Below are 26,878 nucleotides of genomic sequence, written 5' to 3' on the forward strand. Positions count from 1 at the left end.
ATCAATGGAAGCACACAGGAACTTGCTATAAAAATTAAAATAGTTTATTGTTAATAACTGTGAAGGCTGCCAGCCCAGCTAGCTGGAATTTTGTAAATAATTCTGTGTTATTTGTAAATAGTAATATAGTTTGTATGATTGTCTTACAAATGTAAGAAAACTATATGTTATGTTAAACTGTATGTTATGTGCTAAGCTTCAAGAATGTAACAACAGTGCACCCTACTGGAAAAGAACAGAAATGTATGTGAACTATATGCCTATGCAAATGTTGTTTTGATAGTAAGAAGCTGGAACATACAGAATTAATTTGCAAAACTCTAAAAAAAAATGTGGAAATAAGGTGGGAGAGCCAGTAAGTGGGAATGACAAAATGCCAACAGTAGGTTGTCTTGAGACAACAAGGGTACCAAACTACCACCCTGCAGATGTCCTGACAGGGAATGATTTTGGCAAGGCATTACCATGTGTTCATGCAGTTACATGCAGTCAGGCTTGGTGACAAGCATGTGGGTCTGGTAGCCTGGGGAAGACCCAAACAGACCACACACTTGCAGCCAGGACTGGTGAGGTGGTTACTTCAGGGAGGGAGCTACCCTGTAGCAATGAGACTGAAGGAGAGCCACAGCTGCTTGTGAGTACTGATGTCCTCTTGGACAGAGTGACTGCAAGGGCAGAGGTGAGTAGTAGTACCCAGGCTAACAGTGAGGTACTGCTGCCAGAGGATACCAGACTTCCTGTAAAAGGGGAGCTGGGAAGGCTTACAAAGAGAGAGTTGAGAGAGGCTCAGTTCTCAGACCCTACATTACAAGGCCTGAGAGAGGTAGCTAGTGAGGCACCTGATTCTCAAGGAAAGGGAGAATCTGTGTACTGGGACAATGGGTTACTGTATAGAGAGTGGACCCCTGAGGGAGGGCTAGAGGGTGAGAGAATACAGCAGTTGGTAATGCCCAGAGCCTACCATCTGGCACTTCTAGCCATAGCCCATGATATTCCCTTTGCAGGTCATATGAAGATAAAACTTGCAAAGAGACATAGTATACAGAACTTCTATTGGCCTGGGATTTCCAGAGATGTAACAGGGTACTGCAAGACATGTGAGCAGTTGCAAAAGGTAGCCAAGGCAGGAGACAAGGTAAAAGCTCCTTAGATGCTTTTGCCTGCAATTGAGGAGCCATTTCAGAGGGTAGCTATGGATATTGTGAGGCCTCAGAGTACAAGTTCCACAGGGAAAAAGTATATCCTAGTGGTAGTAGATTATTCTACCAGATACCCTGAGGTGGTCGCTCTGTCCTCTGTTGAAGCAGAAAAGGTAGCAAATGCTTTGTTAGAGATTTTCAGCAGGATAGGTTTTCCAAAAGAAATACTGACTGATAGAGATGCCAATTTCATGTCAGACCTGCTGGCTTGTCTGTAGAAGTACTGTGGGGTGAAGCACCTAGCGACAACTCCCTACCATTGCCAGACTAATGGTCTTGCTGAGAGGCTGAACTCTACACTCAAGACCATGCTGCGGGCATTTGCAGACCAGTTTAAGAGGGAGTGGGACAAATATTTCCCCCATTTGTTGTTTGTTTACAGAGAGTTGCCTTAGGAATCTGCAGGTTTTTCACCCTTTGAGTTGTTGTATGGGCATAGGGTGAGGAGACCTCTAGATTTAATTCAAGATGAGGGGGAGTGTGAATCCCACAAGGAGTCTGTTGTGACATATGTCCTAAACCTCAGGACAAGGCTCAGGGAACTCATGGGCTTGGCCCAGGAGAACCTGGCAGAAGCCCAACAGCAGAAAAAGGTCTGGTATGACAGGAATGCTTGAGCTAGAGAGTATGCTGTAGGGCAGCAGATAATGATTTTCATTCCTGTCAGACACAACAAGCTGCAGGCAGCTTGGGAGGGACCCTACAAGGTGGTAAGGAAGGTCAGTGATGTTAAATACATGGTAGAACTGCTAGGCAGGAGGCAGGGGCACAAATTGTAGCATGATAGGGAGGCCCTTGTGCTGATTATTCACAGTGCATTGTAGGAATAGTGTGAGGGGGATCTGGTGACTGATCTCCTCAGTGATGCTGAGACTGACACCTCAGTGAAAGGGGTAGCAATGTCCCAGCAGCTATCTCCTACCCAGGTTTGAGAAATCTGAGCAGTGTTAGAGGAGTTTGGTGTGCAGCACCCTGTGGGTACAGGACCCCCGAAGGCCTATTAAGTAGGCTCTGAGGGAGGAGATACAGGAAATGTTGGGACTAGGGGTAATTCAGGAGTCCAACAGTCCCTGGGCCTTCCCAGTGGTGCTGGTGCCACAGAAGGATGGCAGCACCAGGTTCTGTGTGGACTACAGGAAATTAAATAGTCACACGGAGTCAGATGCTTACCCCATGCCTAGGATAGATGAAGCCCTAGAGCAGTTGGGTGGGGCTAAGTATCTTACAACCATTGATCTTACCAAGGGTTACTGGCAGGTGCCATTGACTCCCAGTGCTAGAGAGAGGTCAGCCTTTGTGACTCCTTTTGGCTTGTATGAGTTCACAAAGATGCCCTTTGGGGTGAAAAATGCCCCAGCGACTTTCCAGAGTCGAGTTGATCATATCCTAGTAGGAGCAGGAGAATTTGCCCTTGCTTACCTCGATGATATTGCCATCTACAGCCATTCCTGGCAAGAGCACCTTCAGCTTGTCAGGGAGGTGTTGGGCAGACTACAGAGGGCAGGCTTGAACATTAAACCCAGCAAATGCCAGGTGGGTATGGCAGAGATCCCCTACCTAGGACATAGAGTGGGGAGTAGTAAGATCAGGCCAGAGCCTGCCAAAGTGGAAGCCATTCAGGCATGGCCTGCGCCTGTTACCAAAAAAGCAGCTGAGGGCATTTTCTAGGGACAGCAGGGTACTACAGAAAGTTTGTCCCCAGTTATAGTACCGTAGCTGCTCCCCTCACAGACCTAACAAGGAAAAACAGGCCAGATAAGGTAGTGTGGACCCCAGAATGTGAGCAGGCATTCCAGGAGCTTAAAGGAGCTTTGGGAGGACCCCCTGTGTTAGCCAGTTCAGATTGCAGGAATGAATTTGTTGTGCAGGTGGATGCTTCAAAGCATGGGGTGGTGGCTGTACTAAGCCAGATTTCTTCAGAGGGAGAAGAGCACCCAGTGGTTTATCTCGGTCATATGCTCCAACTCAGAGAGGAATGCTATGCAGCTGTAGAAGAGGAATGTCTAGCCATAGTGTGGGCACTGCAGAAACTTCTTATCTGTATGGAAGAAAATTCACTGTAGTGACAGATCACAACCTCCTAACATGGTTACACAGAGCCAGCCAGCAAAATGCCAAGTTGCTAAGGTGGAGCATAGGGTTGCAAGCATATGATATGACAGTGCAGCACCACAGTGGGGTTAACAATGCTCACACAGATGAGCACTCAAGACAGGGAATGGGGTAACGTATTCTCAAATAGGCTCAACCCTCTTAAGCAATGTTTCTCAAAGGTCACTTGAAAATCTTGAGTTTTCAAGGGGGGGGGTTGCAAAGGCTACCAGCCCAGCTAGCTGGAATTTTGTAAATAATTCTGTTATTTGTGAATAGTAATATGGTTTGTATGCTTGTCTTACAAACTTAAAAAATATATATGTTATGTTACACTGTATGTTATGTGCTGAGTTTCACAAATGTAACCACAGTGCACCCTACTGGAAAAAAACAGAAATGTATATGAACTATATGCCTATGCAAATGTATGTTTTGATAGTAAGAAGCTGGAACATACAGAGTTAACTTGCAAAACGCTAAGAATATAAGTTGAAATTGTTTACAACTGTGGTATCTCTCAATTTCAGAAGAAGACAGAATGTCTACAGCTAGAGTTTCTTTCTATTGTCTTAAGACAGAAATAATTACTAGGTTTAAAATGTAAAAGTGTTAATTGTTTTACGACATCCAATTTCAGGCAAGCCTCTAAGAGATAAGTGTCAGCTTCTAAGAGAGATGTATTTTTCATAGAGACCTATTAAATTCTGTTGGTATCTGTTTAGCATGAGAACTAGAAGTAAGTGTCAAATAGTGATGTCATCTAGCTAACCCAGCAGTAATGTGTATTATTAATTTAAGAACTATCTCAGAGAGAACATGTCCTCAATAACCTATCCTTCTCACAATCAGTCACCAACTGGTTTCAGAGTTACCTGTCTGACCGCCAACAATCCGTTGTATGGCAGAATGACATATCTCCCCAACTACCTGTCTCCATAGGGGTTCCCCAAGGATCCATCCTTGGACCCCTACTTTTCTCTGTTTACACCAATAATCTAGCCTCTGCCACCAAACATGGCACACTCATCCAATACGCAGATGACTCAACCATCATCTGCTCAGCCCAGTCCCTACCCAAACTGCAAAAAGTCACACAGGAAGCCTTTTCCTCTGTTGAAACATGGTTATCCGATGCCCAATTAATACTCAACCCAAACAAAACTAAACTACTCATCTTCCAACCCACCAAACATACTCAAAACAACTCTCACTTTAACATCACAGCAAAAGACAACACCACTATATACCCAACTAAACACACCAAATTGCTAGGAGTGGAAATAGACAATAAACTAAAATTTGACATTCACATATCCATGACCATAAAAAAAGTCCACAAAAAACTAGGAGCATTATACAGAAATAAACAATTTCTCACCAAAGCAGCAAAGATTTCAATAGCAAATTCCCACTTTATCTCCACCCTACTTTATGCCTCTCCAGTATATACCAACCTAAGGCAATGTGATCTAAACAAGCTAGAGACCTGCTACAACAAAATCGCCAAATTCGCCACAGGGGCATCCTACCATAGTCACCACTGCCTCTCACTTGCTGAACTGGGCTGGCTTGAACTCCCTCACCTCCTTCAGTGGTATCAACTCTCACTCGCCCACAAACTAGTAAACCATCCACTAAATGTCCCATCCCTCCAGAATCTACTCCAACCCTATCGCACCACCAGACCACTAAGATCCAGCAAGAAAAATCACTTGCAGATCACTAAAGCCAATAACTCTGCTGGTGAAGCACTATTCTCTTGTGCCATAGCCAAATTATGGAACTCACACCCACCCACGATTACCTCCGTACCATCATGCACCAACTTCAAAACTTTATTAAAAGCGCACCTAAAAACATGCTGGCTATGCCCTTGCAACTCCCACTCTAATATCATCCACCCCATCCAACTACTACCTTTCTTTCACCTCCACTAACTACCTTGATGATAGCAAGCTCAGATGCTCATAAGCCTAGTACTTATTATACAGCAGGAACTTCTCATTGTTACATTTGTTAATGCCTGTTATGTACTTCACAGAGAAAGATTCTAGTTGTCTACTGATGTACTATGTTCTTCATCTGTAAATATGTTGTAAGTAATTTCTATGTTAAATTGTTAATCGCTATGTAATCCAATGTAACTACTGTCTGTTTATTTTACTGTGGAGGTTTTCTCCCCAGGCCTCCGCTGAAAATGGACCCATGTCCAGTCGGACACTCCCGGTCAACAAATTTAAATAAATAAATAAATAAATAAAACATCTGTGCATTTTGCATTTGTCTCTGGATCTGAACACATCCATCAACAGAACTTCTCATCTGCATTTGCTTTGCTCTGTAAGTAAGACTTAGATCATAGTATTTATCTTAGAGATAGGAATATAGTAAGATCAGTCTAGATGTTTTCTGTATTTATACAAGATTGTCCAGCAATGTTGTTTTAAAATATTTCCTGTGAATCTGAACTCGGCTGCCACTGTATTGATTTAATGAGTATTGACTTGTGCTTTTATTATTTATCATTAAATATATTTAAACATTTTAACTGTGGCTGTTTTGTTAGAGATATTTAAGCTCTTAGAGTACTTGCATATGTATTTGGTAACACTGTGCAGGCCACTCCTAAATAGCTTTCAAGTCTTGGACATACTTACCATTCGGATAATAGTAACATTGCACAGTAGAATTGGTCGACCTTTGGGAAGACTTTATAGTAGCTGATAAGAGCTGGTTTGTGGCAGTGCTAACTACCTTTTAGTCTGGGCAGAAGGGGCATAGCTAGTAAACCTGTGCCAGCCTTCCTCAGGAGTGCCTGTGTGTTTGTATATAGATCAAATCTCAAAGTATGTGTGTGTCAGCTACTTGGGCAGGGACATGAAGCACTGGTTGGACAGAGAGGGTGCTGGAGGTTGTAGCTTACCCATTCAGCTGAGATCTCAACCCTATAGCTGTGCCAGTGGGGAGTCTTATTGGAGATCTGGAGAAAGAGAGAGAAACCAGCCCCAGACTAACTGTGATCTCTGAGTGCTCTTAAGGGAAATCATACTTTACTGTGTGTGTACATGTCATCCTCCCAATGTGCAAGTCTCTTGCTAGTGTTAATGGTGAGGATTGAGGCTCCTTGATTACTGGGCCAGTGCAGGGGCATCACAATAACCACAGACAAAAAGAAGTTATGAACGAAAAGCAGATCTGAAGTTGTAAATCTTTATTCATACTTTAGAGATAGGACCTTGGTTCCGTCCTCGGAACTGAAACAGCCATTTCCCAGCTCATGCAAGCTAAAAACTCTCAGCTAAGAACCTACCCACAATGCTCCTCTCCTAGATACTCCAGATCTCATTTGCCGCATTCCTGGTCAGATGTGTTTAGCCATCTCTCTCAAGCTAAGTAGTAATTTGTTGTTTTTATGACAATTTTTCTTCTGAATTTCAAAAATGTTAGTCAACTTAGTCTTTTTTCACTGTTGCCTATAACTTAGACTTATTTCCTACCCCTTTTTTTTGGTAATTTAAAATTTTACCTTTTCTGACTGTCCCTCTCCCCTGTATTTGACATGTTTCTTTTACTGGTGGTATTCCTAAAAAATTTTTTTCTACAGGATAGTATTGTTCCTTTTACCATGTCAGACAAAGTTAAATTGGGTTTTAAACAGTATGGCAAGTGTGGACATAAGATGCCTAACTCAGATACACATGTCTGTTGTGTCTACTGTTTGGGCATGGATCATTTGAAAGCTGATTGTGACATTTGTACTGGTTTTTCTAATCGGACACTAGCAGAACATAAGAATAAACTTATTTTAAAAGGTTTACTCAAGATACTTTTCTCAGAGGCTCTATCTGGGTCGAAGGTCTCACCCCCTCCTAAGACCAAAATATATAAGGAAAAATGGAGTCACTCAGTCCCTGCATCTCCATCAGTTAGAGAACCAAGTCCATTCCATGCTTCACCGGCGCCCTCGGCGCAGACCTCTTTGGCACCAGGATCTGTGTCCTCTCCCTTGGTGCCGACCACGGTATTCACTCCTATCTCAGTTCCAAACACAGCACCACTGACTTTGGCAGCATCTTTGGCTCTTACATCGGCTCCGATGACTGTTCATGCCTCAGCTCCATCCCGGTCGATGGTGCCGACAGCCTCCTTGGCTCCATGGGCTCCAGTGACTGTAGGTTCATCCCTTAGCACCATCCCTGTCCACGGTGCCGACAGCTTCTTCAGCTCTATGTGCCTCGATGACTGCACATGTCTTGGCACCATTCCTGGCCACGGTGCCAACAGTTTCTTTGGCTCCATTGGCTCCAAAACCCAATTTCATGCCAAGGACTAGATATTCTCCTACTTACGATCCTTTCTTGGGGCAAAGGTTTAGTCCCTTTCTAGAAAGACCTGATTCCCCTTCTGCAGCCTCTTTTAGATCCACTGGGAGTATTTCTGAACTAGACCTAGTGCGGGTTGTGGACCAGCTTCTGGTAGCTAGGGGATTGCCCATTCCAGCTAGACCTCCTGTCCCCCTGGCTCAGAATCTCCTATCTCATCTTCCCCTGTTTATCCCCCCCAGCTCCCGCTTTGGTACATACTGTCTCGGCTTTGACAGCAGTGCCTTCCCTGTTGGCACCCATCACCCTTGCAGCATCGGCTATGATGGAGCCGATGCTTTCTCGGAGTGGTGCTTGGACTGTCCGTACCTTGGTACCTAATCCAGCACCTATTTTCTCGTTGGCACCATCTATGTCCTTGGTTCCGACAGTTCCCAGTTCTCTCATCACCCCTCAACTGGAATTAGTCTCGGGTGCTCCTTCTGCAGTGGTGATGGATAAGGCCCTTCACTCTGAAGGCTTACAACCAGATCCTAGGACAACAGTATCAGAACCCCCTGTGAAGACAACCCCTTCTCCGGAATCCTCTTCAGAAGATCCCACTGGAGAGCCACCCCAGTGCAAGAGGAAGAACCTTGACCCCCCCCGGAGGAATCTATCACAGAACACACTGATTGTGATGAAGAGAAAGGGTCCCCTCGTTCTCTCCCAGATGACATTTCATTCAGAGACATTCTCGAAATCCCTAAACAGTGGGGGGAATGGAAGTCCTCTAACCTTTCTTCTGAGGAATTGGTGTTTCGGCAGGCCTTCAATACCCAGCCATCTACTTCCTGGGTGACCCCACCAGCAGATGATCTAGTTAAACTAATTGTGCAGCATGCCTGGAAGGCCCTAGACAATGTAGAACCTGTCCCCCGGAGGCTGGACAAAATTTTATCTACACCTGAAGACCAGCCCCACTGGTCCAAGCAGATGACAGTTGACTCTATGGTCATGATGGCGGCCACCAAGAGGGAATTGGCAGAAGATAGTTCCACTGTTCATCCTCCAAATAGGGAATCCTGGATTATGGACAGACTGAGGAAATGGACTTATGCTTCAGCAACCCTCGCCATTCAGTCATTGAATTATCTGGTGCACTTTACTCGCCTCCAAAGAGACTTAATTTTTGAAATGGCTTCCTCTTTGGTGGGGGTATTGCCTGATGAGGTGCATGACACTGTCACCTCACACCTAGCTACCCTTGAATCCATCTCAAACTCCTTGATGCGTTTGATATCTCACACCGCCAAGGGGGCAACCCGAGCAACCGCATTTGGTGTTGTCATGAGACGTAATGCTTGGATGCGGTTGTGTGATTTCGCAGACCCTTTTAAATCTTCCTTCGTTAACATGCCTGTCTACGAATCTGCACTTTGTGGTCCCAAGGTACGTGACACACTTGCACGTAGTGAGAAAGATGGAAAGATCTTGTCTGCTGTGGGCATACGTTTTTCCAACCCCCAGAGACCCTCCTCCAGGAACCAGAAGGGGGGAAAGATATGGTTCCAAGAAATCCCAAGGATCCTTTCGTGACACTCGTGGTGAGCAATCCCCTCGGGGCAGAGGGGGCTACTCATATGAAAGACATCCTTTTCGGGGCAGAGAGGGTCCACATAACCAGGGAGCCAGAGATTCTTTCTCCGGCATACCCTACCAGCGCTCCTGAGCAGCTGCCCAATTGCTTTCCTCTGGAAGCAGTCGGGGTCATTTCTCTCTGCAACTACTAGCCTGGCATCTTATTACTACTGATGTTTGGGTGCAGAGAATAATATCCAGAGGCTACCAAATACCCTTCAACCTAACTCCCAGACCCGTCAAACTAATCCCCAATGTACCATCCAATCAGAGGGGATTAGCAACCTTAGAAATAGAAAAACTGCTAAGAAAAAGGGTCATACAACCAGCCCCACCAGAACAGACAGGATCCGGGTTTTACTCAAGGTTCTTTTTAGTGCCAAAAAAGACAGGGGACTGGAGACCAATCCTGGATCTCTGCCTACTCAAGGGGAGTACCTTTTGCACACCCTTGATGTGCACCGACAGCTTTGTTGTTATTTGCACAGTACTAAATCTTTCAGGAAAACAGACCAATTGTTTGTGGCCTTTGCAGGACCCAGATGGGGTAAACCTTTTTCCAAAGTGACCTTATCCTCTTGGCTTAGAAACACCATTACCTTTATCTGTCAACAGAATAAGCTACCCTTACTTTCCAGAATAAAAGCTCATTGTACCAGATCTATGGCTACCTCTGTAGCTTTTCATTCCAGAGCCTCTATGGATGATATATGCGCAGCAGCCACATGGGCAAGACCTCATACCTTCATATCTCATTACAAATTGGATTTAGCCTCCAGGGGACGAGCATCTTTTGGTTCTATGGTGCTCAGGAATATCCTTTCATAAGGCCACCCAGGACTCAAGTACTCGGTCCTATCTGTAAAGTATGAATAAAGATTTACAACTTCAGATAAAGACGTTATGTCTTACCATAATGTTCCATCTGAGTTGTAGATCTTTATCCATTCTTTACTTCCCGCCCTCCTTCCCCCTGCCTGGACTCCTGGTGGATCTCAGGTACTCCTGGTTAGGGTATCTGCTCAGACAGAGCCTCCTACTTTTTCTATTACTACATCTTTACCTAGGGCAGGCAAATTTGATCTGGAGTATCTAGGAGGGGGGCATTGTGGGTAGGTTCTTAGCTGAGAGTTTTTGGCTTGCACAAGCTGGGAAACGGCCATTTCAGTTCCAAGGACGGAACCGAGGTCCTATCTGTAAAGAATGAATAAAGATCTACAACTCAGATGGAATATTATTGTAAGACATAACTTCTTTTTAAGTGCTTTCGTCCTCAACAAGGACTTTTTCAAAACTGCTCAATCAGCTGATACACATGATTAAGTAATAAACCCCACCATTAACACACAACTAACCAGCCAATAAAAACAGTTTTGATCTTAATGATCATAACCTACAACTATTAAAAATGTAAATTATTAGTTAAACTTCAGTTATGTAAACATGATAAGAAACAAAATATTTGTGTTTTAAAACAGGAACAATGGAACTGTAATCATTAATTCATTAACCCCGACTACCGCCTCATAGTGCCTCTGTGCTTACATCCGAGCACGCTATGAGACGTGTGTAATTTCATGATGTTACTCCCGAGTCCCTTACACAGGCGCAACATATTTCCCGGTCTTATTTCAGCCCCGTATCGTGAAAACTAAGTTGAAAAAGTAACTGAACTTTGCCAGTTATCTTCTCAACTTAGCTTTCAAATCCCGGTAACCTTATGTTTATATTTAATTATTTTGATTAAATTGGCTTTTTTCACACTAAGCCGATTCTGCCTGTATTCCTTGAAGCAAGTGGTGGCAGCCAGTCAGGTTAGTGAAATGCAAGCCACCACTTGCGTAACACCTCCACCCCCTCAGACCTATTGCCATTGTTATTAAGGCCATCATGGGTGATATAAAGCTCCCAAAGGCATACCTAAAATAGTAATTGTAAAAGTTATTTTTTAAAGATTAAAGCACAGAAATATTAACGGATGGGGAGAAGAGCTAGATCGGCAGTATGCAATTCAGAACATTATTGAGTTCTGTTTTGTATCCACTAATGTGAACTATGGCGAAAAGTTTATTTTTTTAGTTGAAATTAAAATGTATTTCTAGATTAAGCAGTCAATGACTATTTTGTACTGTGTAGCTTTTAGGATAAAATGTTACGTTTTTATTATGGTTAGCTTGTAGTTTAATGTGAACAGCAGAATGATTGAACGAGTTAGGTGTCTGCCTTCATTGACAGTGACAGGCATCTGGCCTGTTCTGTGATGATGACTGTGCATTTTTCTGAGAAAATTGGAAGTAGTTTGTTGTGCACTCAGCTCCGCTCAGGTGAGCACTTCGGGGTGGCGTCTTGGGCTGCTGGTGGTGCACCTCCGGTCTCTAGTCGATGGTCTGTCACGGCTCTCCGGCCTGACACTCGGCCAGAGTGTTGGGTGGCGGTGTGCAGGTTCCGAGGAGGGATGGCTTGGCCTTGGCATGCACTTCATTCTTCTGGCAGCCTTGTTGCTAATGGTTTTGATGGCTGGGTTCTGCAAGCAGTGAGTGTTTTGCTGAGCATGACAAGAGATAGCATCTGCATCTTGCTCCTTTGTTTATCCACAGCCAGCAGGGGCTGTGATTTATGGAATAGCATATTACATTTTCAGACGGGGGGGTTGTTTTTATTTGAATTTATGTAATGGGAATGATAGATGATTATAAGCGATAACACTTATTTTTAATACCACTTCAGTATAGGATGTATCCATGTAACATTCTTACTTCTTTTGTTCTTTGTGCGAAATTCAAATTAACTTGAATTCAGAAAGTAAGTGTTACTTGATGTCATGCTCATGTAATGGTGCCTTATATAAGGTTATGCAAGCAGAGGCTATAAAATGTAATTGCACTTTCAGCCTCGCAAATTGAAAACTATCAGTTCTTTTTTTTTTGTCACGAGTGGGGGTGGAGGTGTTTATATGCACCATTATTGTAAAAGCACTGGTCAGTGTTTTGTTTACTGCCTTTCTGAGGTTTGATGTCACTTTAAGTCCATTCATTGCATGTGGTTCTCTGAACTGACTTGCTTCTCATACATATATTAATATATTTTATGAACTGGGCTGAGACATGGCCACCTGTTTCTACATTTACATCTCTCAATTTGTATGTACTTAGGTTCATAGGTTCATACTAGGCTATCTGCCCTAGGGCATTTATAAGCCTAGCCAGAGTGTGTGCGGCTTTCGCCGCCCCTTGGGATGAGAATACTATGCCCATTTAAGGTTTAGTTTACTGTGCCTCTGTCTAGTAGTGACACAGAGATGACCCCCGGGGTAAACCTACGATCTCCCATCCACTCGTCAAGATTTCTCTTGAAGAGAGTTAGTGAGGGGCTCTGCCTACCATGGACTGGGATTCTGTTCCAGAGTGTAGGGAGCCTCTGAGTTATGAATCTGTCCCTCCAGCATGTCCTATTTATTTCTGTGTTGAGGTTCAAATCTCTTGCTCTCATGGCTCTGATGGATTTGGGTTTTCTGAGGTGGAGCATGTCCATTAATTCCAGATTCGACATGGCCTTGTACGTCAGGCATAAATCACCTCTGAGTAGGCGGTATGCAACTGAATAGAGCTGGAGTTTCTTCAGCTGGGCAGCATATGACATATGTATGAGACCCTTTATCCTCTTGGTGAGGAACTTTTGGGGTCTTTCTAACTGCTGCAGGTGTCGGGTAAGATACATCCCAAATGGGTCATTGTACTCAATCATGGGCCTGATAAGAGAAGAGTATAGGGGCACAATGACCTCTCTTGATCTAGATGTGAATCCCATCATGATAAGGTGGGCAATATAGAAGGTCTTCCTAACCACCTTGGCAATGTGAGTGTCAAATGAGAGGTTACTGTCAACTTGGGTCCCTAGGTCCCTGATTACCTCTTCCATACTTAATGGATTACCACCTATGTGGTAATTTGTGGGTACCTTGTTTTTCCCAAAGGGTATGACTATACATTTTTTGGCGTTCAGTTTAAGGCCATGGCTCTGGCACCAATTATCCATTTCTATGAGGCCTTTCTGAAGGATGCTTGTGTCCGCTGGAGTATCAATTATGGCACCCAGTTTGCAGTCATCTGCGAACTTTGTCAGCCACAATCCTCCTATGTTTGCTTGCACCTTGGAAAAATAAATGCTGAACAAGAGGGGTCCCAGGACTGAGCCCTGTGGGACACCGCTTGTGACTGGCTTAGAGTCTGACATGGCTCCAGCAATTCTGACCTTGTGGGTTCTGTCCTTGAGCCAGTTTGCAACCCATCTTGTGACATATGGGTTTACATTTAAGCTGGTGAGTTTGTCTATGATGCCCGAGTGGGGTATTGTGTTGAAGGCTTTTGCAAGGTCAAGGTAGGCTGTGTGAACTGCCTTACCCTCATTGATGGCCTTAGTGACTGTTTCAAAAACGTCGACCAGGTTCAAAAGGCAGGATCTGCCCTTGACAAAGCCAAATTGGGTAGGATCCAATGTCTGTAGGTCCCCAATGTCTTTGTTTATGAGTTCCATAATGATCCTTTCCATAGCTTTGCAGACCAGGCTCATCAAGCTTATGGGGCGGTAATTTCCAGGGTCCGTAGAAGCACCTCCTTTGTGGAGTGGGACCACTGTTGCTGTACGCCACTCTTTGGGTATGTATCCTGTAGTAAGGCTAAGATTAAACAGCAGCCTTATGTGCAGGTTTAGTTCCTCTTGGAGTTCATGTGGTACGCAGACCGGGACACCATCCGGTCCCGTTGATGCTGTGTTTTTAGCTTTGGAGAGGGCGGCTCTCACCTGGGTATCTGAGATGTTAGGGAGGCTACACTCTGCTGGGATAGATATTTCTCCTTTGGGGGGGGGGGGGGTGGAGAAATTTGCACTGAACCTGTCTGCCAGAATGTTGGCAATGTCTGTGGGTTCAGTGTATTTTGTGTCATTTTGGACTAACTCTGAGCATATCTGGGAGTTTCCACCCAGGTTTCTAACATAGCTAAAGAAGACCTTGTGATTGTCTTTTGTGTCTTTTGCGATTTTTCTCTCAAAGTTGGCCTTGGATGATTTTATGAGTGATTGTAGTTTTTTGCTAGTACTGATCAGAGATGCCTTCCCTTTTGGGGATTTTGCTCTGTCATGTAGTAGTTTCCTCCTCCTGCTGTAAAGTTTGTTAATGGCTGGGGTCCACCAGACAGGACGCCTGCCTTTGTGGGAATGGGTCTTGGTTTTATTAGGGATTGCATGATCCATGCATTCTTGAAGGTGTCCGTAGAAGGCATTTATAAAGGATTCAGTGGTGTGGGTTGTGGCTTCCACTGGCCCAGGGGCCTTGAAGGATACCACTTCAATCTTAAGAAGTGTGAAGTCGGCTTTTGAGAAATTCTTCACTGTGGTCTTTTCTGCAGGGGGTGGGGGCGGGATGTGGATTTCCAGTGAGATTAATTTATGATCTGATCTCACCAATGAGGGGTATACTTCCGGTGTGGAGCATTTTGTCCCCATGTTTGTGATGATCAGGTCTAGTAAAAAAAAGTTAAATCAGGGGACTCTCTTAGATGTTTCTTATTGCTGGTGATATAGGAATATTGTTGCTACTAAGTGAGCTTTTTTGTAGTGGCCACTTTATCAATAACACGGTCAATTTTTGTATTACCAGGGCTGCATAAATTTTATACACCAACATTTCATTTTTTATTTAATTCTTAGTTCTATGGTCTAAGAGGTTACTTTATCTTCAGCAGAGTTACTTTGGTGTGTGCAAACTGTAGAAAGGTTGGAAAGCTTGTCTTTCAATGCTGAAGTAACTGCTTAATACCATTTCTTTGTATGAAAAATTTTGAATCTATCTAAGTTTTGTGTGACAGTAGTCCTAGAAGTGTTTTTATGCAGCTGGGAATGTTGGTGAAATTTGCAGCTGAAAAGTTTCCCTATGAAAGCTTTTGACTGTTTGGTTTTATAATATGCGAAGGTAGCTCTGATAAGTATGTCTTATGGCAGTAATGTAACTGGTTGAGTATGCTGTTTAATATCCACCTAAAACTAATAGGATGTTGTTGGGGGCAAAGTAAAAAAAATGCTGTAAATATGTTCCATTGTGTTTGTAGAGTAAAACGTATAGCTGTGTGACTTGTAAAGACAATTTTGGCATAGTTGCTTGAAGGTGTATGTTTGTTGGGATGGTATTTTTTCCATCACTGTATACTAGTGTTTGTGAGCATTGCAGTGATTGATAAGGTCTTTACCCTGGCTGAGTGGGTGATGCAATTCCCATTTTGCTTTTAAGAAAATACATTGGTAGCTTTACTGTATTGGTCCACTTTTAGGTGCAGAGTCTTAAATTAAGATAGTCATAACACATGGTAGGTAGTGCTAATACAATAATTTTCCAATGCATATTAATGAGGTCATGTATTATTTCCATTTGTTTAGGAAATGTGATTTTTTTTGAGTGATATAGGAGTAAGAGTTGGTTGATGCTTCCACGTAAGTTTTCAGTTTTTTTTTTTTTTTTTTTTTTTGCAGACATTGTCAGTTGCCTAAATGACAGCCAATCACTTCTAACAATTTGGGAAAGTGTGGAACATGTGAGGTGCCTTGTGATTTCCCAGAGAGATAATTTGCACAGATTACAGCAGCATACTTGTGCATTAATTGATATTTTGGGTCTCCGTTTTAAAGTTTTGAAGTTATTTTGTAACTGATGTTTGTTTCAGCTAGTGATTAAAATCAAAATGTTTACTTAAACTTTTGTGGCTGTTTTACTATTAAACTGTATTACATCTTTCATAGCTATAAAAAAGTTGGAGGTAGAAAAGGGTTTGGCTAAGAAGGAATACTAGTTGACTGATGGAGGCTAATGGAGCAGTCATAATAGCAAAGTAAGAAGAGCACTAAGGAAAATGAAGTCTGTGAAAGAAGTAAATTGTGATGAGATCACAGCAGATACGATCAAACTGTTAGTTGAAGGGGGCAGACCTTAGCAGTATGGAGAGGACATTTTCAACAGTGGCTAGCATAGAGGTATCAACCTCTTCTCATACTGTATGAAATTGCTAGAGGTGGTGAAAGGTAAGATGGGAAATGAGCATCACCTGATGTTTGCAGTGAGAGTTGTTGCAGTATATGTACAGGGACCCAATAATGCAAGTACAAACTATGTTTATTATTTTATTTCCAGGCTGGAGAGTGATGTCACAAAGGCTGCAACACATATATGTGAACATTTGTACATAGACGGTAACAGAAGGGCTTTAGTTATGAATGAGAAAGGAATTCTGATCAAAGTCCAGTAACGATAAACTGCAACAAGTGGTGGTAGACAACATATATCTGTAGTTGTTACTGAAAGAAAATTGTTCAGGCACTGATAAAACCTCAGGGAATCCTTAAAACTTAGAAAGGGGCATGATCTAGCAGGTCTGTGTTTTCAGGGTTCTGAAAAGCAAAATTATGCCAACATGTTATTGTACACTTGTATAGATGTTGTTAAACATCTTTGAACAGGGATCTTGGACATCTAAAAATCCTACCCCATAGTCCAGACATATGGAGAATACGGCATATTGGTGTCACATGGAAAACACATCCAGTACTTGCCAGAAATCCTGCAGCTCCTTCAGTGTTGCTGTAGGTCTCTTGGCAGCCTCCCTGACCAGTTTTCATCTTGTTTTTTCATCAACTTTGGAGGGACGTCCAGTTCTTTGCAACATCACTGTTGTCCCATATTTTCTCCACTTTTGACTGTCTTCACTGTGTTCCATGGTATATCCAATGCTCAGTAAGATATAACTGCTGTAGTACTTTGACTGAATTACTCTGGTGTTTGTCCTAACAAATGGTAATGACTCTGTCTTCTATTACACCTGTACCAGGTATACAGTGAATGTCTACTCAACAGATAATGTGATGCAATTTTCCACCAGAAAATTAGGGGTTCATTTCTGAATGTTTCATTTTGGTGCTTGTACATACCAGGAAATGTTACTGAACAGTTATGTCAGGGAAATCTTTCATTGTGCATACATTATATTAAAGGGGTCGCTTGGGCGAATTCTTCATTTTGGTAGTTGTACATACTAGGAAATGTTACAGACATTTTGTTTGGGGAAGTGTTTAATTTTGGTGATTGTGCATACCTCAACATTCTACTGAAGGGGTTGCTTGGCTGAAGTGTTCATGCTGGCAGTTGCACATACTAGGAAATGTTATCCTTACTGATAATGAGTCTGTGCTGCATAACAGCTGCACAAGGTAATATAATGAATGCCTACTCAACAGGTTATGAGAAGCAATTATCACCTTTGTCTGAGCATGCATAACTTTGCAGTAATGAAAGGCAGGTCATTATCACATTAGCAATAAGTGCAGTTACAATATAACAGTGAGTCATTACCACTTTTCTGGTAAAAGTCTCAGCTGCTGTCACTGTTATTCACATAAGTAGAAGTCATTATCACTTTGATGAATGCACAAGCCAGATTGTGTTTTTTTCTCTGCTGGAGTCATTGCAAGACACCCCCCTCATTCTTCATCAATGACCTACCCTCTGAAACCCCTGATTTTTTTCTGTGTGTGTGTGTGTGTGTGTGTGTGTATATATATATATATATATATATATATATATATATATATATATATATATAAACATATGTGCATATGTGTGTATATGGATATATATGTATGTACATAATGTACTGTACTTGCACATTATTACATTGTTCCAACACATGTGTGCATGTGTGTGTGTGTGTGTGTGTGTGTGTGTCTGTGTGTGTGTGTGTGTGTGTGTGTGTGTGTGTGTGTGTGTGTGTGTGTGTGTGTGTGTGTGTGTGTGTGTGTGTATATATATATATATATATATATATATATATATATATATATATAATATATATATATATATATATATATATATATATATATATATATATATATATATATCTAGAGAGAGAGAGAGAGATGCGTGTATATATCGTGCCAGACTGATTACTTCACTTTGCGATCAGCTATTCAAAGTCGTGGCTGTATTTTTTATTATGGTGAGTGTACATGGCAGGAAATGTGACTGGATGTTCATTTGGTAAATATTTCATTATGGTGCTTGTGCATACATCAACATTTTATTTAAGGGGTCGTTTGGGTGACTGCTTTATTTGGTGGTTGCACATACTAGGGAGTGCTAATGATGGGTCGTTTGCTGAAACATGTAATTTTGGTGACTGTGCCCCTTGTCACTTACCGACCAAGTGCTTATGCCTCTGCATCGTCATCACCTGTTATGTACCTTATCAAAGGAATAATGCTACTGTAGATAGGAGTCAAGATTTGGATGAGCTAACCAGGCAATGCTATTGATATACATATATGTGTAGTCTTCCAATACATCTGTCAAACATCAGTAATAATCTGTTTGCATTTTCTTTCCTGTGCAGGTTCGTCCACTTTCTGACACTGACATGACTTCACGAGCAGAAGAGCGACAAGTGAGAGTGTGGGTATGTGGCCATTCCTACATTCACTGGGCTGCCAGTCATGCCTCCGTAACTGAAAACCAGTACAACTTGAGCTTCCCCACATCCAGCCTGAAGGTATACTGGATTGCAAGAAGAGGTATGCATTGGAGCAGAGTACTGCAGTTGTTGGAAGAGAAGTGTTCCATTTACCCTGAGACCGACATTCTTGTGCTGCACATTGAATGGAATGATGCCATCAGTCAACCACTCGGAAGGCTATGGTTTCAAATCACAGCAACTTTTGAACACCTGCAATCGTGGTGGCCATTGTCATTTTATGTGATCTGATATAATTCCTCGACAGATATGGAAAACAGCAAACAGTCAATGGGCAGCTCACAAGGCCAGACATTTACAGAATAGGTTCATGCATGGCTTGATGCACAGGGTCGGTGGATCTACAATCTGCCATGACAGCATCACTGCAGAAGATGTTCACCTAACTGAGGAGGGCATTGCGTTGTTCTTGACTGACTTCCACAATGGCATGAGGAGAGCTATGTAGGATTGGTAACATGCAGCTTATGAGAAGAATGGAAAACACCCATGACCAAGTAGGGACCAGTATGGTAAGTAAAACTCTATTATGAAATGTGTTGTGTAGAATATATTTTTCTGAGTTTGGCAAATAACTGGTAAGGAGCTGGTGAAGTTGCTGAGAAAGAACAACTGTTTCAGGAGAGTACTAGCACGTACAATCTAATATGTCAGTAACCATCCTGCAATACTTCTTTTTTTATTTTGCTTTTATCAGGCATGTGTAGAGTTTAGATGACAGGAAGGGCTTACTAATACAGAACTTGATCCCTTAGATCCATTGTTGAATGGACACATTTAAAGAGAAAAGGCATAGGTAAGGCAGACTGCTGACACTGAAGGAGGTTGTGAGACTGCAGTGGTGTCAGCTGTCTGGGTGGGTAGCTAGCACAGCTATCGAACAGATTAGATGGCCTTGCCTGCCACTGATGTCCCATGCCTGTCCTGGGTTCATTTATGGAGTGGAGGTTCTTACCTTGCTTTTTTTTTTCTTTAGTGTACCCATTCAGCAATATGTTGGCTACACCAAGAATGTGCATATTTACAATCATATATGTTTTTATCCACGGTGGTGCAGTGGTGGCATTGTTGCCTCACAGCAAGAGGTTCTCCCGTTCGATTCTCATCTGGAGTGTGGGGAGTGCCTTCTGTGTGGAGTCTGCATGTCCTCCCCATCGTTGGGTGTGCATTTGAAAGACATGCGTAAATGGGCGTGCCTTCGTTGAAGGTTGAACATCGAGCTGGCACCTCGGCGTTCGTGAAAATCTACTGCCAATCATTAGCGGACCGGAGTTCCGCTGTGGTGACCCCTAACCGGGAAAAGCCGAAAGACAAACAACAACATATGTCTACATGGTAAAACAAAATCCGAAAGACAAACAACAACATATGTCTACACAGTAAAACAACTGCTTCTGAACGCTGTACACATGTACATATATCAGTTTTGTTAGGACTCAGGTTATAGAAATTATGACTTTTTCATATTTTGGTAAATAACTTTGCAAGGGAGCATGTCAGTGTGCCAAGTAATACCTCATTTTGAAGACAGTATTGATAGTTCTAACATGGTAAAATAATGGTGCCTGTATGTTGTACTCATGTGCAGGTATCAAAGTTTGTTTTGGACTTAGGTTATAAAATTATGATTTATTTTCATATTTTGGTAAATTAACTTTGCAAGGAGCATGCCAGTGTACCAAGTAATACCTCATTTTAAAGACAGTGTTACTTCTTACAACATGGTAAAAGAACTGTGCATGTGTACTGTACACATGTACAGATATCACATTTTGTTTAGTCTTGTATGATTATGAAAATTATACATTCACAATACTTCTCATTATTATGCCCATATTTTTGCAAGGGAGCATGGTGATCACACAAATAATACATAATTTTGAAGCTGACATTCAGACGCACGACTTCTATACTGATATGTAGGCTCTGTCTGTTACAGGTGATGAGATATTATGCTTTGTTTATTTATCAGTTATGAGAAATAATATATTAATCATATTTCTGTGAATATCTCAAGAAAGGAGCATCACACAGTAATGGTTATGGTATCATTTTAAAGCTGACATTCACACTAACACATTAAATTCAAATTGTATGGGTCTGCATGGTACATTGACCAAGATATTGTGCTTTGCTTTTCCAAAAGGTAAACAATATACACAAAATCAGCATTCCTTGCCAAATATTTAATAATGACTTTGATATGCACTATCAACATTTATACTGTTAGAAAGGTCAGTGTCTGCTGAACAACATTCGCATTTACATTTTTAGTCTAGCTCTTATAGTTAAAGAGTTATGAACATTTATTTTCTGTATGGTATTAGAAATGGATTTTCTGAAAATTAGCTCAGGCTGCACTGTTGTCCCTATGGTGGAGTTAAGCAGGCAGCTTTTTCTGAGCTGCTCTGGAGTGAACAGACCTCTCAACCAATCGGGGACAAATTTCAACAAAATCAGGGACAAGTCATGAAAAAACCAGGGACAATCAGGGACACTTTTAAAATATTAATGCTGTTAACTTGAAACATTGACAGAATCAAAGCATATGAATTAATACACGTTTTCTGAAGTAAAAGAAGTCTATAACTCTTAATTATTGTGATTCTTTTAGTGAGGTATTTCTGTGGCCTTTCCAGTTGTTGCAGATGTCTTGAGAGGTACATACCAAACGGGGCATTGTATTCTATAATGGGTCTAATGAGGGATGAGTACAGTGGGACAATGACCTCCTTTTTTCTGGATGAAAAGCCCTTAGTGATGAGGTGTGCCACATAGAAGGATTTCCTGACTGTTGTGGCGATGTGGTTATCGAAGGTGAGACCACTGTCCACCTGTGTCCCTAAGTCTCTTATCAAACTTTCGGTGTTTAGTGTACTGCCACCTATATGGTAATTCATGGATACATGTTTTTTCCCAAAGGGGATAACTATACATTTCTTGGCATTGAGCTTGAGCCCATGGTTCTGGCACCAAGCATCTGTTTCTGTAAGGCCCTTTTCTAGAGTATCCACATCATTTGGGGATTCAATAATGGCTCCCAGTTTGCAGTCATCTGCAAACTTTGTTATCCAGAGTCCCTTAGTGTTGGCCTGTACTTCAGAGAAGTAGATGCCAAGCAAGAGTGGTCCCAGGACTGAACCCTGAGGTACTCCACTTTTCACTTGTCTGGAGCTGGATTTGGAGTTGGCTACTTTTACAGTGTGGGTTATATCAGTAAGTCAGTTAGCAACCCATTGGGTGATGTAGGGATTAATGCCCAGCTTAGTAAGTTTATCTATGATTCCAGAGTGGGGGATGGTGTCAAAGGCCGTGTCCAAATCTACCACCAAATTCAGTGTGTATGCACAGCTGTTGCTGTAGAAGAAATGGGCAGCTATGGATCTTCCATACATCCTTCCTGCACATCCCTAGCTATTTTCCCCTACTGTCTTTCCCTCTTTGTGCCCCTTTTTCACCACTTTCCTATCAACCTTTTTTATTTCTTTTAAAGAAATGAGTGTGGGGGTAAGCGGGAGTAAGCACTTTTAAGTAGCAGTAAGCGGGTTTAAGCCTGTTTGTACGGGGGTAAGCAATGCCTACACAGGTTAAGCAATTTAGGAGCTGAGTATAAGAAACTGTTACCGGAAGTTAGCAGTGCTTACCTCCACGCAAACCCACGCAAACCCGCTTACAACTGCTTAAAAGTGCCTTAATCAATCTGTATTCAACCGCCCTTGTTCTGCCCAGCAATAAAATAAACAGTCTCTGCAAGACTCGAGCCCAGGACCCTGCACACCATAGCCAAAGTGATTTACCACTAAGCCATGTCAGATATACATAACCCTGATGTTTTCACAAACATATCATCCAGCCCAGTCATTCAACAGTACAGGGAATGTATTCCAACATGTAGATGTATGTGTGTGTGTGTATATATATAAATATATATATATATATATATATATATATATATATATATATATATATATATATATATATATATATATACATATATATATATATATATTAATATCAAAATAGATATAACATATCTATATATGTAGATATATATAAATATATATATATATATATATATATATATATATATATATATATATATATATACACACACAAACATATATACATACATATGCATACATCTATAGATATATATGTCTAAATATATGTCTATATAGCTACAGCAATATAGATATATGTAAGCAATTATTTAGATCTATATAAATATATACGGACATACATCTGTAGATAAAAATGGGAATTTAAAAACATATATGTCCACATGCACCGTTAATGGGGTTGAGAGGCCCCAAACAACATATGTCTTGTAGGAATAGGTATTCCCCCACATCTAAACACGTCTGCCCTGCAATACTCTACCAACTGTTGCAGATCCCATAACCAGGACCTGACAAGACATACGCACAAGATGTTAACAGTACTCCATTCCACCTGTATGATGTCAGGCTGGTATCAGTAATATATCATGCAGTACAGCCTGGCTCCCATAGGGAATGTACAATGTGGATGCAATCAACATTCCTAGGATACATATAGACAGACACATATATATGCAGATACAGATATATATATATATATATATATATATATATATATATATATATATATATATATATATATATATATATATATGTATATATATATACATATATATATATATATATATATATATATATATATATATATATATATATATACACACATATACATATATATGTAGTTACACATACACACACAGAGATATATATAGGAAGATACATATGTAGAAGGTGCACACAATATGGAACAGCCACTATGCCTACAGTTACGACCTTACCGACTGGACACTGTATGAGCCACCCATACAAATGACAATCGTTGCCTGCAAAATATACCCACAGAGAGGTCAAAGGATATAACACCACACACAAGTTTGCATACATGGGGAATCTTTATTTGTGTACTATTACAGTTGTATATACCATGTCATATAGCTGTTTAGACACTGACATCCATATTAACAGAATAATGCAACTGTGAAACAGTTATACTAATACAGTTGTCTGGAAAGGTTTACACATGTTGTTGTCCTGGCCGAGGCCTTCAAGTAGTACAATAGTAAAGACAGACTGGGCCACAGGATACGAAACAATCAACAGTAAGTAATGAAGATGTATAGTTCATCAGCCTCTATCTATACTCTGTACACAATCACTAGGGGGTAAAGACCTCAGTTTGCACAATGGGATGTAACTGTTACATAACAAGGCATAACTGACATCATCACAATCACACTGGCAAACAGAACAGTCTGTATGGCAGCAGGCAGTAGGCCTGCATTTACCTAAAGTGGATTGCATGGTAATGTACATCCAGATACCTTAAGGCAGCTTACCCCTGATACCCCACATGTTGTAACAGCCTAGGTTAGGTATGGTGAACCCACCTAGACTCAGTAATACAGGGCCATATACCACTGTTACATACACTGGCCTCTGGAGTGCACAAGGGCACACATGTATTGTGTAGGTAAAGCCCACACATATATGGCCCCAACCCCACAGTATGTGTGGGGGTCAAAACAGCAGTTGACTGATGGCAGGAATGGCAGCATGACTTACTCACAGCCCACTACAGAACAACCCCTGACAGCATGTCATATGTGCAAAGCCTGGTATGTAGGTGGAGGACATAGGATGGAACCCAGGCCCATATGTGTAACATTGTTGTCATACACTAAGCAAGTTGCTGGTGTTACAGGATAGTCTGCAACATACCCTTAGGAATATGAAGTTAGAAACAGAAATGTATGTAGCCATGCACTGATAGCACTTAACACACACACACTGCCAGTGATATATCTGACACAAGACTTGTGTGGTGGACAGACAAAACATAATAGGCACACCTCCCAAAGAGGGGGAAATTGAGACAGAACCCACATGGTTAGGAATTGCTGGAGCCATGTCCAGGACTCAAACCAGTTACAAGTGGGTCGTCCCACAAGGCCTGGGGTCCTGGGACCTCTCTTGTTCGGGTATATATATTTCTCGGGCGTGTACAGGCCAACATGGAAGGATCTGTAGCTGACCAGGGTTCGCAGGATGAACTGCAGAACTGGGGCGCCATAATCAACTCTCCGGCCGACACAAGCATCCTCCAAAAGGGCCTCATAGAAACAGACCAACTGGTGCCCAGGAGCCATGGGCCTCAAGTAAAAGCGCCAAAAGTGTATAGTCATCCCCTTTGGCAAAAACAAAGTGCCCTACAAATTACCACATAGGTGGTAATCCATTAGAGATACAAGAAGAAGTCATTAGGGACCTGGGGACCCAGAAATCTGGTTGATAGCAATCTCTCATTTTGACAACCCGTGGACCAAAGTGTGGTTAGAAAAACATTTTTTATATAGCCCACCCCTAATCGCCCATGAAGGGATTCACATCTAGATCAGGGGAGTGTCATTGCCTCTTACTCATCATCCTCATCAGGGCCCATAATTGAGTACAATGCCCCTTTTGGGATATGTACCTTACCAGATTTTCCTGCAGCAACTGGAAAGACCCCAAAGTAGGCCTCACCAAGAGGATCAAAGGGCTCAAACAGATGCCATATGCTGCCTGGTTAAAAGAAAGCTCAGTTTCTACTCAGTGGCATACCATATGCTCCAGAGAGAAGCGATCTGTGCCTGACATTGAGTGAAGCCATGTCCAACCGAGGAATTAATGGACATGCTGCACCTCAGAAAATCCAAGGCCACCATCAAACGCTCTGGCCCGAGGGACTTGAACCTCAGCACTGAAATAAATAGGGACATGCTGGAGGGACAGATTCATAACCCAGTAGAGGCTCACACTTCACTCTGGAATAAAATCCCAGTCCAGGTTAGGCAGAGTCCCACATTGACTCTCTTCAAGAGGAATCTTGATGAGTGGATGGGAGATCATAGGTTTATCTCGGCTATCACTTCACTGTGTCACTATTAGATTAGAGGCACGAGTATACTAACCTCAAAAAAAGGCATAGCAAAATTAATTTAAACATGGCTAAAGCCGTAAACACACTCTGGATAGGCTTAGTAAATGCCCTAGGGCAGATAGCCCTGGAGTATGAACCTTACCTATGAACTCTATGTGAACTGTGGTAAGGAGCTGGTGAAGTTGCTGAGGAAAGAACAACTGTTTCAGGAGAGCAAGCTACTTATTTTTACAATCTAATATTATGTCAGTAACCATCCTGCAATGCTTCTTTTTTATTTTGCTTTATCAGTGCATGTGTAGAGTTTAGATGATGACAGGAAGGGCTTACTAATACAGAACTCTGGATCCCTTAGATCCATTGTTGAATGGATGGACATTTAAGAGAAAAGGCATAGGTAAGACGCAGACTGCTGACACTGAAGGAGGTTGTGAGACTGCAGTGGTGTCAGCTGGGTCTGGGTGGGTTCAGTGCTTAACAGGCTATCGAACAGATTAGATGGCCCTTGCCTGCCACTGATGTCCCATGCCTGTCCTGGGTTCATTTATGGAGTGGGAGATTCTTACTGCTTTACTTTTTTTTTCTTTAGTGTACCCATTCAGTAAAATATGTTGGCTACACCAAGAATGTGCATATTATTTACAATCATATATGTTTTATCCAGGGGTGGTGCAGCGGTGGCATTGTTGCCTCGGCAGCAAGAGGTTCTCCCGTTCGATTCTCATCTGGAGTGTGGGGAGTGCCTTCTGTGTGGAGTCTGCATGTCCTCCCCATGGTTGGGTGTGCAGTTAAGAAGACATGTCATGTAAATGGTACTTGTAACGCAGTTGAAGGTTGAACATCGAGCTGGCACCTCGGTGTTACAGTGAAAATCTACTGCCAATCGACCGCGCCGGACGGAGTTGGGCCAGCTGTGGCGACCCCTAACCAGGAAAAACAGAAAGACAAACAACAACATATGTCTACATGGTAAAACAAAAGCTGAAAGACAACAACATATGTCTACATGGTAAAACAACTGCTTCTGAATGCTGTACACATGTACATATATCAGTTTTGTTAGGACTCAGGTTATAGAAATTATGATTTTTTTTCATAT

Source organism: Protopterus annectens, chromosome 4.part1, assembly GCF_019279795.1.
Source record: "Protopterus annectens isolate FY-2018-M chromosome 4.part1, PAN1.0, whole genome shotgun sequence".
NCBI lineage: Eukaryota > Metazoa > Chordata > Ceratodontiformes > Protopteridae > Protopterus > Protopterus annectens.